The sequence below is a fragment of the Oncorhynchus keta genome, chromosome 30 (assembly GCF_023373465.1).
Source record: "Oncorhynchus keta strain PuntledgeMale-10-30-2019 chromosome 30, Oket_V2, whole genome shotgun sequence".
NCBI lineage: Eukaryota > Metazoa > Chordata > Actinopteri > Salmoniformes > Salmonidae > Oncorhynchus > Oncorhynchus keta.
Genome location: NC_068450.1, coordinates 14053824 through 14070525, shown reverse-complemented (window position 1 = coordinate 14070525; position 16702 = coordinate 14053824). Strand labels below are relative to the sequence as shown.

At 42.3% G+C, this 16702-nt stretch overlaps 1 protein-coding gene across 1 annotated transcript in view; it reads left to right on the top strand.

Annotated features, from left to right (window-relative positions):
• Positions 1 to 352: 352 nt before the first annotated feature.
• The window catches only part of LOC118376821 (FERM and PDZ domain-containing protein 3-like), a 311796-nt gene continuing 295446 nt past the window's right edge, over positions 353 to 16702 (top strand). Inside the window, exon 1 of the mRNA XM_052487744.1 lies at positions 353 to 756. The gene's annotated coding sequence lies outside the window, so the exon portion shown is untranslated. The remainder of the gene's footprint in view (positions 757 to 16702) is intronic.

The window sequence follows — 16702 nt, the reverse complement described above, 5'->3', positions numbered from 1 at the left end:
TCTCTCTCTCTCTCTCTCTCTCTCTCTCTCTCTCTCTCTCTCCCGCTCTAGTTCCCTTTCCCTCTCTATCTCCCTCTCCAGCTCCCTCTCGATCCCTCTCTAGCTCCCTCTCGCTCCCTCTCTATCTCCCTCTCCAGCTCCCTCTCTCTCCCTCTCTCTATCTCCCGCTCCCTCTCGCTCCCTCTCCCGCTCCCTCCCGCTCCCTCTCTCTATCTTCATCTCTCTCTGCCTTTCCTGCTCTCCCTCTCCTGTGTTCTTGCTCCCTTTCTGGTGCACGCACTCTCTCTCTCACTCATCGCAGCCACAAGCAGCGGTCTCAGTAAGAGACAGGCAGGCAAGCAGACAGACAGGCAGAGCAGAGCCGGCACAGAGGGAGACTATGGGAGCCAGAGGAAACTCCACATGAGCGGCCAAGTAGTGAGCCTTATTCCGAGCAGCCACAGCCTCCACTTACCATCGGCTGCAGCCTGAAACGTATAGGAGGTGTTCCTGTTGTTAAACACCTCGTCACTTCCCACGACACTCTGATCGCTGCATGTCACTGCTGCCAAAAGGCTGAGATGACCTGGGAGAGAGGGAGAGCTGTGGAGAGCCATTACGCTGGTCAGCTTACTGGGAGGACCCCCTGATTCTGATTCCCCCAACATCGCTACCTGAACCTGAACCAGACACTAGTCTGATCCGTTTGGCATCGGCCCAAATAGGAGGGTTGTTTAGAGCCAGCGGCGGGAGAGAGCGAGACCATCACAGAGACAGGTAAGAGAGGGAGCTGGATCTGTTCAGTGGCTTTTCTAACCCCGTGTTCCATAAGGACAGGATATTAATGTACTAAATGTACAAATGTGAATGCTAGGGATCTGAGATGCAGGGTTTGAAGATGATGGTATTTTCTATTTGGTTGAGTAATGAGTTTTTCCCCTTTTGGTTCAAATGCAGCTTGTTTGTGCGTGTGACTGTGCTGCATGGGCATTGATTTCATGGCAGGTTGGCAATTTGTTAAAGGAAATATGGCTAAAGAGCTCCATCTTTCTCTCTGTCCTTCTCTGCTCCAGGCGGAAGTGGTTTGATATTTATCAGACGTGCTTTAGGGTCTGGAAAATGTCACTAATGAAGGGAGACAGAGAGAGAGGGAGAGAGGGAGAGCGGGATAGAGAGGGACAGCAGGAGAGAGAGAGGAACAGCGAGAGAGGGAGAGACGGAGAGCGAGATAGAGAGGGACAGCAGGAGAGAGAGAGGGAGAGCAGGGTGAGTGATAGGAAGAGAGAGAAAAAAGAGATACTGAGAGAGAATAAAGTATGTAAGGGTGAGAAACAGTGAGAGGGAGCAAGAGAGCATGAGTCCACCAGTCTCAGTCACAATACGAATGTGAACCCAGTGGCATATCTAAGCAGTGAACTGCAGCTCCTCAAACCAGAGGTCCTCTCCTTCTCTCTGAGGGCTTTAGTGTCTTTAACCAATCCATAGGTGTGCTACAGTATACTGGCTGATACTACTGTATATCTCTGTGGTTACCTTCCAGTAGCTGGCTGATACTACTGTATATCTCTGTGGTTACCTTCCAGTAGCTGGTTGATATTACTGTATATCTCTGTGGTTACCTTCCCATAGCTGGCTGATACTACTGTATATCTCTGTGGTTACCTTCCCATAGCTGGCTGATACTAATGCATATAGAGTAATGTTGTTGTTCTGCTGGCTGAGGAGTGAGGGGGTCTTGCTGTGTTTTGGCCGTGCTTTATGGAGTGGAAGTTCAGAAGATTGATGATGCTGAAGCACTAATGCTTTGGGGAGACTACAGAGTGGGTATGACCAGCAGCGTTGGTGGAGACATATTTCACAGCTTCTGGTCTAGGGCTGAGCCAAGCCATACCAAGCCGAGATGAGCTGAGAAGGGATAGGCAAGCTAGGAGCAGAGAGATGGAAGAACAGAAACAGACAGAGGATAGAAGCAAACCACAGAGGGATATGGAGTCATGCAGACTAGAAGTGAAGAAGAGGAGGGAAGAACCCATAGCTGGCTGATCAGTCCTGTGGTTACCTTCCCAAGCTGGAGAACTAGGAGGGAAGAACCAGTAGGCTGGTGATCAGTCCTGACTAGAAGTGGAGAAGATATCTCTGTGGTTAGGGAAGAACTAATGCTATGAATCAGTCCTGACTAGAAGTGGAGAAGAGGAGGGAAGAACAGAAGATTGATGATCAGTCCTGCTTTGGTGGAGAAGAGGAGGGAAGAACGTTGGGCTATGATCAGTCCTGACTAGAAGTGGAGAAGAGGAGGGAAGAACGAAGGCTATGATCAGTCCTGACTAGAAGTGGAGAAGAGGAGGGAAGAACGAAGGCTATGATCAGTCCTGACTAGAAGTGGAGAAGAGGAGGGAAGAACGAAGGCTATGATCAGTCCTGACTAGAAGTGGAGAAGAGGAGGGAAGAACGAAGGCTATGATCAGTCCTGACTAGAAGTGGAGAAGAGGAGGGAAGAACGAAGGCTATGATCAGTCCTGACGAGAAGTGGAGAAGAAGAGGAAGGAATGAAGGAAGGCTATGATCAGTCCTGACTAGAAGTGAAGAAGAAGAAGAGGAAGGAATGAAGGAAGGCTATGATCAGTCCTGACTAGAAGTGAAGAAGAAGAGGAAGGAATTAAGGAAGGCTATGATCAGTCCTGACTAGAAGTGAAGAAGAAGAAGAGGAAGGAATGAAGGAAGGCTATGATCAGTCCTGACTAGAAGTGAAGAAGAAGAAGAGGAAGGAATGAAGGAAGGCTATGATCAGTCCAGACTAGAAGTGAAGAAGAAGAGGAAGGGAGGAAGGAATGCTATGATCAGTCCAGACTAGAAGTGAAGAAGAAGAGGAAGGAATGAAGGAAGGCTATGATCAGCCCAGACTAGAAGTGAAGAAGAAGAGGAAGGAATGAAGGAAGGCTATGATCAGCCCAGACTAGAAGTGAAGAAGAAGAGGAAGGAATGAAGGAAGGCTATGATCAGCCCTGACTAGAAGTGAAGAAGAAGAGGAAGGGAGGAAGGAAGGCTATGATCAGTCCAGACTAGAAGTGAAGAAGAAGAAGAGGAAGGAATGAAGGAAGGCTATGATCAGCCCAGACTAGAAGTGAAGAAGAAGAGGAAGGAATGAAGGAAGGCTATGATCAGTCCAGACTAGAAGTGAAGAAGAAGAAGAGGAAGGAATGAAAGAAGGCTATGATCAGTCCAGACTAGAAGTGAAGAAGAAGAAGAGGAAGGAATGAAGGAAGGCTATGATCAGTCCAGACTAGAAGTGAAGAAGAAGAAGAGGAAGGAATGAAAGAAAGGCTATGATCAGCCCAGACTAGAAGTGAAGAAGAAGAGGAAGGAATGAAGGAAGGCTATGATCAGCCCAGACTAGAAGTGAAGAAGAAGAGGCCAATGTTGACTTTAAATAGTTATAGAGTTTAATGGCTGTGATAGGAGAACATTGAGGATGGATCAACAACATTGTAGTTACTCCACAATACTAACCTAAAAGACAGATTGAAATGAAGGAAGCCTGTAAAGACAAGAAATATTCAAAAACATGCATCCTGTTTGCAATAAAGTACAAAAGTAAAACTGCCAAAAATGTGGCAAAGAAATGAACTTTATGTCTTGAATACAAAGCGTTATAATTGGAGCAAATCCAACATAAAAGTGATCTATACACAGTGAGTCAGGAAGCAGATACAGAAGGAGAGTTTAATGATAAGAGAAGGTAGACAAACATAAGAGGAGAAGCGTACTGAACGTGAACAAAACCAATTCTGCCTGATGACTGATGCTACTGAGGGCTAAATAAAGGGAGAGTAATCAAGGTGATAATGAAGTCCAGGTGTGTATAATTATGGGGAGCAGGTGTGTGTAATGATGAGGAGCAGGTGTGTGTAATTATGGGGCGCAGGTGTGTGTAATGATGAGGAGCAGGTGTGTGTAATTATGAGGAGCAGGTGTGTGTAATTATGGGGAGCAGGTGTGTGTAATGATGAGGAGCAGGTGTGTGTAATGATGAGGAGCAGGTGTGTGTAATTATGGGGAGCAGGTGTGTGTAATGATGAGGAGCAGGTGTGTGTAATGATGGGGAGCAGGTGTGTGTAATGATGAGGAGCAGGTGTGTGTAATTATGGGGAGCAGGTGTGTGTAATGATGAGGAGCAGGTGTGTGTAATGATGGGGAGCAGGTGTGTGTAATGATGAGGAGCAGGTGCAGTGTAATGATGAGGAGCAGGTGCAGTGTAATGATGGGGAACAGGTGCAGTGTAATGATGAGGAGCAGGTGTGTGTAATTATGGGGAGCAGGTGTGTGTAATGATGAGGAGCAGGTGTGTGTAATGATGGGGAGCAGGTGTGTGTAATGATGAGGAGCAGGTGTGTGTAATGATGGGGAGCAGGTGCAGTGTAATGATGGGGAGCAGGTGTGTGTAATTATGTTTGCCAGGACCAGTAATTAATAGACCGGCAACATTAAGCGGTGGACAGAGGGAGCGGGAATAGGCGTGACATCAACACATCACTGAGTACCACTCTCCATATTTTCAAGCATGGTGGTGGCTGCATCATGTTATGTGTACGCTTGTCATCGGCAAGGAAAACGTTTTTTTTAGGATTAAAAGAAATGGAATAGAGCTAAGCACAGGCAAAATCCTAGAGGAAAACCTGGTTCAGTCTGCTTCCATACAGACACTGTGACACTAATTCACCTTTCAGCAGGACAATAGCCTAAATCAAAAAGCTAAATATACACTGGAGTTGTTTACCAAAAAGACATTGAATGTTAGTCACTGGTAACAGTTTTGACTTAAATCGGCTTGATAATCTGTGGTAAGACTTGAAAATGGCTGTCTAACAATGATCAACAACCAACTTGACAGAATAATGTGCAAATATTGTCCAATCCAGGTAAAACTCTTAGAGACTTACACAGAAAGACACAGCTGTAATCACTTCCAAAGGTGATTGACTCAGGGGGATGAATACTTATGTAATCAAGGTAAATGAGTGTTTTATTTTTCATTAATTCTTCACAACTGTTCAAAGTTTTCTTCCACTATGTCATCAGAGTATTTTCTATAGATCGTTGACAAAAATGACAATTAAATCTATTTTAATCCCACTTTGCAACACAACAAAATGTGAAAAAAAGACAAGGGGTCTGTCACGCCCTGGTCGAAGTATTTTGTGTTTATCTTTATGTATTGAGTCAGGCCAGGGTGTGGCATGGGGTTTTTGTATTGTGGTGTGTTTTGTCTTGGGGTTTTGGTGTGTATATATTGGGATTGTAGCTTAGTGGGGTGTTCTAGGTAAGTCTATGGCTGTGTGAAGTGGTTCTCAATCAGAGGCAGGTGTTTATCGTTGTCTCTGATTGGGAACCATATTTAGGCAGCCATATCCTTTGGTTGTGTTGTGGGTGATTGTCCTTAGTGTCCTTGTTCCTGGCTGTGTTAGTTTTCACTAGTATAGGCTGTTTCGGTTTTCGTTACGTTCTTTGTTTTGTAGTGTTTGTATTTTAGATTCGTGTTACCTTTTTTGTTCATTAAACACGGATCGCAATCTACACGCTGCGTTTTGGTCCGACTCTCCTTCACCACACCTAGAAAACCGTTACAGGGTCTGAATACTGTTTTTCAGTCTCTCGGTCCCAGCTTTGATGCACCTGTACTGTCTCCGCCGACTAGATGGTAGCGGGGTGAACAGGCCGTGGCTTGGGTGGCTGAGGTCCCTGATGATCAGGGTTGGGGAGTAACGTGTAAAAGGGATTACAAAAAAATTGTAACTGTAATCCATTACGTTACCAGCAAAAATATTGTAATCAGATTTCAGATACTTTTGAAAAACTAGATGATTACTTGAAGGATTACTTTTAAATTCAGAATGGACATTTGCACCTTGATGTCTGTGTGAATGGACCATTGCAGGTTGTCACCGAGTGCATGCGGAGGAACTTGAAGCTTTTCTCCCTCTCCACTGTGGTGAGGTTGACTTGGTTGATTTATTTGTTGTTATTTGGTTTGAAGCGTATGAAGACGTTTTTGGAAACTCTCCAGACAAGCCTTAACAGACTCTCTATCAACTCAAGATAAAAAAAAACCTTCACACTCTCAAGGCTGAAACCGCAAACCCCAAACCTACAATCGCCAACCCTCTCAGGCCATATGGCATCCACTCTAACCAGGTGAAAGTGTTAATGCTATGGATGTCAGTGACAGGTGTGATGTGTGCGACAGCCCCCAAAGTGCATCTCAAAGATTGGCCCAGTGCTTATTCAGAGTTGCCCGTGGCTGCCTAAGAGAGATGAGCTGTCCACTGGCGTCGGTTTGAGCATACATCCATACACACACAGAGAGCGAGAGAGAGCGCGAGAGAGAGCGAGAGAGAGAAAGGGAGGGAGAGAGAGAGAGAGAGAGAGAGAGAGAGAGAACCGACCTAAAGGAATCAGCAGGGACAGAAGCCATTCCTTCAAAAACCAGCAACCGGTTACCCTCTCTCTGAGATCTCATCAAGTGGCAAGACCTGTTAGAGGGAACATACTGAAGAGGGGAACTCTTAGGTTGTATCCCAAATGGCACCCTATTCCCTATATAGTGCGCCACAGGGCTCTGGTCAAAGGCTTTATAGAATCTATAGAACAGGCTTGAGAATGGGTTTAGAATCTACAGATCAGGCTATACATTTGATTTAGAATCTTAAGATCGGGCTTTAGAATGGCTTTACAATCTACTGATCAGGCGTTACAATGGCTTTAGAATCTATAGATCAGGATTGAGAATCTATGGAACACAATTTAGAATACAGAGAATCTATACAACAGGAGTTAGAATACAGAGAATCTATAGAACAGGAATTAGAATGTTGAGAATCTATAGAACAGCCTTTAGAATGGATATAAAATCTATAGATCAGGCTCTAGAATGGCTTTAGAATATATAGAACAGTCTTTAAAATGACATTAGAATGGTGTTAGAATCTATAAAACAGGCTTGAGAATAGGTTTAGAATCTACTTATAAGGCTTTAGAATGGCTTTAGAATCTAAAGATCAGGCTTTAAAATGACTTTAGAATCCATAGACCAGGCGTTAGAACATAGAGAATCTATAGATCAGGAATTAGAATGGTTTTAGAATCTATAGTCTGTAGAACAGGCTTTAGAATGGTTTTTGAATCTAGATCAGGCGTTAGAATGGCTTTAGAATCTAAAGATCAGGATTTACAATGGATTTAGAATCTGTAGATCAGGCATTAGAATGGCTTCAGAATCTACACAGCAGGCTTTTGAATGGCGTTAGAATCTTTAGAACAGGCTTTACAATGGCATTAGAATCTATAGAACAGGCTTGAGAATGGGTTTAGAATCTACATATAAGGCTTTGGATTGGCTTAGAATCAACACAACAGGCTTTAGTATGGCTTTAGAATCTATAGATCAGGCTTTACATTACAATTGCTTTAGAATCTATATATCAGGCTTTAGAATGGTTATAGAACCTGGCTTTAGAATCTGTAGAACTGTCTTTGGAATGGCATTAGAATCTATAGGACATTCTTTAGAATATAGAGAATCTATAGAACCTTCTTTAGAATGGCTTTAAAATGCATAAATCATGCTTTCGAATGGGTTTAGAATCTACTTATCAGGCTTTAGAATCAACACAACAGCCTTTAGAATGGTTTTCCAATCTTTAGAACTGTCTTTAGAATGGCTTTAGAATCTATAGATCAGGCTTTAGAATGTAGTGAATTTATAGACCAGGCTTTAGAATATAGGGAATCTACAGAACAGTCTTTAGAATATAGAGAATCTAAAGAACAGGCTTTAGAATGGCTTTAGAATATATAGAACATTCTTTAGAATGGCTTCATAATATATAGAACTGGCTTTAGAATGGTTTTAGAATCTATAGAACAGGCTTGAAAATATAGAGAATCTATAGAACAGGCTTTAGAATACAGAGACTCAATAGAACAGGCTTTAGAATACAGAGAATCTATTGAACAGGCTTTAGAATATAGGGAATCTATAGAACAGGCGTTTAGAATGGCTATATAATATATAGAACATTATTTAGATTGGCTTCATAATATATGGAACTGGCTATAAATCTATAGAACAGTCTTTTAGAATGGATTTAGAATCAACACAATAGGCTTCTCAGAATGGGTTTATTTTATATACATCAGGATTTGGAATGGCTTTATAATCTACAGAACTGTCTTTAGAATGGCTTTAGAATCTATAAAACAAGCTTAGAATGGCTTTAGAATATATAGTAGAGGCTTTAGAATATAGAGAATCTATCGAGCATTCTTTAGAATGCCTTTAGAATCTATAGAACAGGCTTGAGAATGGGTTTTGAATCTATAGATCAGGCTTTACAATGGCTTTAGAATCTATAGATCAGGCTTTACAATGGCTTTAGAATCTATAGATCAGGCTTTACATTGGCTTTAGAATCTATAGATCAGGCTTTACAATGGCTTTAGAATCTATAGATCAGGCTTTACATTGGCTTTAGAATCTATAGATCAGGCTTTACATTGGCTTTAGAATCTATAGATCAGGCTTTACATTGGCTTTAGAATCTATAGATCAGGCTTTACAATGGCTTTAGAATCTATAGATCAGGCTTTACAATGGCTTTAGAATCTATAGATCAGGCTTTACAATGGCTTTAGAATCTATAGATCAGGCTTTAGACTACAGAGAATCTATTGAACAGGCTTTACAATGGCTTTAGAATCTATAGATCAGGCTTTACATTGGCTTTAGAATCTATAGATCAGGCTTTAGACCACAGAGAATCTATAGATCAGGCTTTACAATGGCTTTAGAATCTATAGATCAGGCTTTACATTGGCTTTAGAATCTATAGATCAGGCTTTACATTGGCTTTAGAATCTATAGATCAGGCTTTAGACTACAGAGAATCTATAGATCAGGCTTTACAATGTCTTTAGAATCTATAGATCAGGCTTTACATTGGCTTTAGAATCTATAGAACAGGCTTTAGACTACAGAGACTCAATAGAACAGGCTTTAGAATACAGAGAATCTATTGAACAGGCTTTAGAATATAGGGAATCTATAGAACAGGCGTTTAGAATATAGAGAATCTAAAGAACAGGCTTTAGAATGGCTATATAATATATAGAACATTATTTAGATTGGCTTCATAATATATGGAACTGGCTATAAATCTATAGAACAGTCTTTTAGAATGGATTTAGAATCAACACAATAGGCTTCTCAGAATGGGTTTATTTTATATACATCAGGATTTGGAATGGCTTTATAATCTACAGAACTGTCTTTAGAATGGCTTTAAATCTATAAAACAAGCTTAGAATGGCTTTAGAATATATAGTAGAGGCTTTAGAATATAGAGAATCTATCAAGCATTCTTTAGAATGCCTTTAGAATCTATAGAACAGGCTTGAGAATGGGTTTTGAATCTATAGATCAGGCTTTACAATGGCTTTAGAATCTATAGATCAGGCTTTACAATGGCTTTAGAATCTATAGATCAGGCTTTACATTGGCTTTAGAATCTATAGATCAGGCTTTACAATGGCTTTAGAATCTATAGATCAGGCTTTACATTGGCTTTAGAATCTATAGATCAGGCTTTACAATGGCTTTAGAATCTATAGATCAGGCTTTACAATGGCTTTAGAATCTATAGATCAGGCTTTACATTGGCTTTAGAATCTATAGATCAGGCTTTACATTGGCTTTAGAATCTATAGATCAGGCTTTACAATGGCTTTAGAATCTATAGATCAGGCTTTACATTGGCTTTAGAATCTATAGATCAGGCTTTACATTGGCTTTAGAATCTATAGATCTGGCTTTACATTGGCTTTAGAATCTATAGATCAGGCTTTACATTGGCTTTAGAATCTATAGATCAGGCTTTACAATGGCTTTAGAATCTATAGATCAGGCTTTACATTGGCTTTAGAATCTATAGATCAGGCTTTACAATGGCTTTAGAATCTATAGATCTGGCTTTACATTGGCTTTAGAATCTATAGATCAGGCTTTACAATGGCTTTAGAATCTATAGATCAGGCTTTACAATGGCTTTAGAATCTATAGATCAGGCTTTACATTGGCTTTAGAATCTATAGATCAGGCTTTACATTGGCTTTAGAATCTATAGATCAGGCTTTACAATGGCTTTAGAATCTATAGATCAGGCTTTACATTGGCTTTAGAATCTATAGATCAGGCTTTACATTGGCTTTAGAATCTATAGATCTGGCTTTACATTGGCTTTAGAATCTATAGATCAGGCTTTACATTGGCTTTAGAATCTATAGATCAGGCTTTACAATGGCTTTAGAATCTATAGATCAGGCTTTACATTGGCTTTAGAATCTATAGATCAGGCTTTACAATGGCTTTAGAATCTATAGATCAGGCTTTACATTGGCTTTAGAATCTATAGATCTGGCTTTAGACTGGCTTTAGTATGTATAGAACAGGCGTTCGAATATAGAGAATCTATAGATCAGGAATTAGAATGGTTTTAGAATCTATAGAACAGGCTTTAGAATGGTTTTAGAATCTATAGAACAGGCATTGGAATATAGAGAATCTACAGATCAGGAATTATAACGGTTTTAGAATCTATAGAACAGGCATTATAATATAGAGAATCTACAGATCAGGAATTATAACGGTTTTAGAATCTATAGATTTGGCTTTAGAATGCTTTTCGAATCTATTGAACAGGCTTTGGAATATAGAAAAACAAAAGAAGATTCTTTAGAATGGCTTTTGAGTCTATAGAACAGGCTTTAGAATATAGAGAATCTATAGAACAGGCTTTAGAATATAAAGAATCTATAGAACATCCTTTTGAATATAGAGAATCTATAGAACAGGCTTTAGAATATAAAGAATCTATAGAACATCCTTTTGAATATAGAGAATCTATAGAACAGGCTTTAGAATATAAAGAATCTATAGAACATCCTTTTGAATATAGCAAATCTATAGAACAGGCTTTAGAATATAAAGAATCTATAGAACATCCTTTTGAATATAGAGAATCTATAGAACAGGCTTTAGAATATAGAGAATCTATAGAACATCCTTTTGAATATAGAGAATCTATAGAACATCCTTTTGAATATAGAGAATCTATAGAACAGGCTTTAGAATATAAAGAATCTATAGAAAATCCTTTTGAATATAGAGAATGTATAGAACAGGCTTTAGAATATAAAGAATCTATAGAACATCCTTTTGAATATAGAGAATCTATAGAACAGGCTTTAGAATATAAAGAATCTATAGAACAGCCTTTAGAATATAGAGAATCTATAGAACTGGCTTCGGAATGTAGAGAATCTATTGACCAGACTTTAGAATATAGATCATCTATAGAACATCCTTTAGAATATAGAGAATCTATAGATCAGGCTTTAGAATATAGAGAATCTATAGATCAGGCTTTAAAATGGCTTAAGAGTCCATAGAACAGGCTTTAGAATGGTTTTAGAATCTACAGAACAGGCTCAAGGTTCTGAGGATCTAACAAACAGAAATGAACAATAGCGCTCCCTGCTTCTTCTCCACTGCACAAATAAATAACTATACCCAGAGCTCCCCTCCATGAGGACTACACTGTGTGTGTGTGTGTGTGTGTGTGTGTGTGTGTGTGTGTGTGTGTGTGTGTGTGTGTGTGTGTGTGTGTGTGTGTGTGTGTGTGAGTGAACTACACCACAGAAATGTCAACAGAGGACATCATATTCATCAAAACCCAATCAGGCCGGTCCGCTGCAGATGTTTGGCAGCCCCTAGCCTCTCTGCAGAGCCATTAAAAAACACATCCTAAAAACAGGCCGACACAAGATAAAACCCACAGATTACACCAATTACAGTGGAGGGCATTTACATGAGACAAACGGCAAGCGTTATGCCAATCTCTTAAGTAGGAGCTGCTTCCATAGCTCTGCCAAAGCACACATAGTAGCTACACAAATACACAGAAACACACACAAGCACATACAGTGCATTCGGAAATTATTCAGACCCCTTGACTTTTTCCACATTTTCTTACGTTACAGCCTTATTCAAAAATATATAATATATTTTTCACCCTCATCAATCTACACACAACCATAAAGACTCAGCGAAATCAGATGTTTTAAAACATTTTTGCAAAGGGTCAAAGGATCTGAATAAGTATTCAGACCCTTTGCTATGAGACTTGATTTTGAGCTCAGGTGCATCCTGTTTCCATTGATCATCCTTGAGATGGTTCTACAACTTGGAGTCCACCTGTGGTTAAAACTATTGAATAGACATGATTTGGAAAGGCACACACCTGTCTATATAAGGTCCCACAGTTGACAATGCATGTCTGAGCAAAATCCAAACCATGAGTTCGAAGCAATTCTTCGTAGAGCTCCGAGACAGGATTGTGTCGAGGCACAGATCTGGGGAAGGGTACCAAAAGATGTCTGCAGCATTGAAGGTCTCCAAGAACACAGTGACCTCCATCATTTTTAAATGGAAGAAGTTTGGAACCACCAATATTCTTCCTAGAGCTGGCCGCCCAGCCAAAGTGAGCAATGGGGTGAGAAGGGAGGTGGAGGTGACCAAGAACCCGATGGTCACTTTGACAGAGCTCCAGAGCTCCTCTGTGGAGATGGCAGGGCAGCCTAGTGGTTAGAGTGTTGGACTAGTACCCGAAAGGTTGCAAGTTCAAATCCCTGTGCTGACAAGGTAACTGACTTGCCTAGTAAAATAAAGGTAAAGATAAAGGTGTATCAACAATGTACTGAATAAAGGGTCTGAATACTTATGTAAATGTGATATTTCAGTTTTTTATTATTAATACATTTGCAAAAACGTATAAAAACCTGTTTTTGCTATGTCATTATTGGGTATTGCGTGTAGATTGATGAGGGAAGAAACAATCTAATCCATTTTAGAATTAGGCTGTAATGTAACAAAATGTGGAAAAAGTCAAGCGGTCTGAATTCTTCCCGAATTCACTGTACGTGTTTCTAGTGCCTCAGCTTGAGCAGTGGAGAGAAACAGAGTTTACAGGCTTTTGTTCCAGCCAAGCACATAAAGACACTCCGAGACAGCACCAGCTGAGTGGTATCTCACAGGCTTTTGTTCCAGCCAAGCACATAAAGACACTCCGAGACAGCACCAGCTGAGTGGTATCTCACAGGCTTTTGTTCCAGCCAAGCACATAAAGACACTCCGAGACAGCACCAGCTGAGTGGTATCTCACAGGCTTTTGTTCCAGCCAAGCACATAAAGACACTCCGAGACAGCACCAGCTGAGTGGTATCTCACAGGCTTTTGTTCCAGCCAAGCACATAAAGACACTCCGAGACAGCACCAGCTGAGTGGTATCTCACAGGCTTTTGTTCCAGCCAAGCACATAAAGACACTCCGAGACAGCACCAGCTGAGTAGTATCTCACAGGCTTTTGTTCCAGCCAAGCACATAAAGACACTCCGAGACAGCACCAGCTGAGTGGTATCTCACAGGCTTTGTAAAGCTGGTCACTGACCTCTGCATGGACAGAACAACATGGTTGCTAGCACATTGTATAACTCTACTCTACTATACTGCACTGTACTCTACTGTACTGCACTGTACTCTACTGTAGTATACTGTACTCTACTGTACTGTACTCTACTGAACTGTACTATGCTGTACTGTACTCTACTCTACTATACTGCACTGTACTCTACTCTATTCTAGTGTGTTGTTCTGTACTGCACTCTACTCTACTTTACTCCACTGTACTCTACTCTACTGTGTGTCCACTACTAGGATCCATCAAAATGTATAATCCTGTTCAGAACATTTCCATTTAGTTCCCATGGAAACCATTTGTAACTCTTATCAGAGTAGATGGACACATAAACACTCACACTGAGATCAAGAGAGAGAGAAAGAGAGAAAGAAAGAAAGAAAGAGAGAGATACTTTTTAATGATACATATTCAGCTCATTTCATTAAAACCTCACCACCACCCCACCCCCCTAAAAACAAATAGCCCACGTACACATGATGCACAGTTTCACTCATGACACAGAAAGGACACCCCTGTCTGAGTCCCCGGTCAACCGGTGCCACCCAGCTGTTAGTGCTCCATGTAGAACGGTCCCCTGACCTCTTTGGTACTGGGAGTTTGTAAACCCACCATACTCTCACCCCCCCACATACCCCCTGCCACTGATGTGCCTTCACTCCTGTTAGGCTCCTAATGTTACTCACCTTAATGCAGAGGTTGTACAGGGCTTTACCTCCCACCCCCTCAAACTCCCCCAGGCTCAGAGTGTTCAAATTTAACAAGCCCCCCTTTGGCTGCTCAAACACCCCTCTTCCAGCTCAGACAGTGCCTCCTGGACCTCCCCAGGAAACTCTCCAGCAGCCTAAGATATGTTAGTCTTGTTTGTTGTGCCAGGAATTCCGGGGTGTTCCACCTCTCCTCCCTGGCAGCTGCAAGTCACCCAGACTTAGTAAACCCCGCTGCTATCAGTGGCTTTTGCAGGGTGGCCGACTGAACCGATCTCAAAGGGGTGACTGGGTTGTGGAAGATAGGCTCCTCCCACACCCACAACCCAGGTTCCACAGCCCCTTCTCGTGTGGGCCTTAGCAGCTGTCAGGCCATTAGCACCGTAGAGTAAAGTAAATGAGACCTGCTGTACTCAGGCTCTCCAGCCTCATGAGGGACAGCTGCCGGTCCAACCCTAATCCGCCAGCTCTCCTCAGCAGCTCGCATGCTGGTTCCCTCCAGCCAACATCAGTATGGTACAACAGTCTCTGCACCATCTTTAGTCGGAGTGCAGCCACCCTGCTCCCCAGTTCCACCAGGCCCTGTCCTCCTTCATGGATGGACATGTACAACACCTCAGCCAGTAATGGCCTGACCAGAACAAATCCACCAGGGATTTGAGGACAGCCAGTTAATGCCACAGGGAGGATGCCGCCAGGTTGTTGATTATCAGCACTCTCCCTCTATATGACACTTGAGACAGGAGCCACCTCCACCTGGCCAGCCTTGACACCACTGTCTGTGACAGCCCCTCCTGGTTCTTTCTGACCCACCTCTCCGAGGCCAGGTACACCATCATAATGTTAAGCCCTTCACAACACCACTGCAAACCCCCTGGAAGCAGAGAGGGGACCCTATACCTCCATGCCCCACATAACAGAGCTTTGCTCTTGCCCCAGTTCACCTTAGCTGATGAAGCTCCCTCATAGACATTCCGACTAGTCTCTAGTGCCTGCATAACCCACCCCAGACCATCACAGACACGTCATATGCATACGCTGACACTGCTATGCCTGTCAACACACCCATACCTGTCTAGCACACTCCCTGCAGTCTCCTGCGTAGGACGCCCAGAAAAGGCTCAATGGCTAGTGTATTTAACTGCCCGGTAGAGGGCATCCTTGTCCAATGCCCCGTCTCACCCAGCCTGGCCTACTGAGCCCACCTTGGACATACATGATGCCACAGCATACAACATCTTCACACAGGCTAAAAACCTCTCCCCAAACCCCAAAACAGACATGATATTAAACAGATACTCATAGTGTACTCTATCAAAAGCCTTCTCTTGGTCTAAAAAGACCAGTCCAAAGTTCACATTAGAAAGTCTAATCCAACATGTCCCTGATTCAGAACAAGTTGTCCGTGATTGAGCGTCCCGGTACATAATATGTCTGGTCCTTGTGTACTATTGTGTCTAGATGAGACTTCAGTCTGTCAGCGAGGACCTTGGCAAATATTGTAGTCTGCACAGAGCAGTGCCACAGGCCTCCAATTCTTAAGTTCACACAAGTTCACTGCTCTGTCTTCTCCTGGAGCATGGAGAACCTAGCTCTTACAAGTGCTCCATTTGCTTTAACCTGGTAAAAACTACCCAGATTCCTATGTAATTCAGCTAAATAAGCCTGGGGCCCTACATTGCCTTGCACCACCAGCTCTACCTCCACTTCACTGATACTATGCTTGAGTTCCTCCAGTTCTCTCCTAGCCTCTGAGGATGAGAGGGCTGTGTACTGTTGACAGAAAAGACACATTTGGACTTTCCCACATCCCACCATTGACTCAGAGACCCATACTCCTCTCTTCGTTGCTCCCACCTTTCCCAAAAGGTCTGGAAACCTGAAAAAAAGTGGAATCTTGTAAGAGCTTTACATTAAACTTCCAATAGGATGCCTGCCGGGGCCCTGGTGAAATAGACAGCCGAGCCATGGTTATGTGGTGATCCGAAAAACCCACTGGGAGAATGGTAGCGCCCAACAGCCTATTGCTCTGATTCCTGGACATGTAAAACAGATCCAGTCAGGCTGCACTCACCCTGACCCCATAGACCTTCACCCATGTATACTGTCTGGTGTTGGGATGTCTAGTTCTTCAAACATCCACTGAGCCTAAATGAGGCTCCTCCCTATTTCTGTCTTTCGTAAAATCCATCATAGAGTTTGAGTCCCCGCCGACCACCAGAGTCTTCTCAGGAACTACCTGTGAGAGTTCCTGTCTAAGACACCAAAACAGAAGCGCCCTCTCTCTCCCTGTGTTAGGCACAAATCTATTGCATTACTAAACCCAGTCTCTGCTACACCACCATCTATAGCATGACTAGACCCAGCCTCTGCTGCCTGCGTCTCATGGCAGCCTGCAAGTTGACCTTGATTTCCCCCACTAGTGCTTGTACC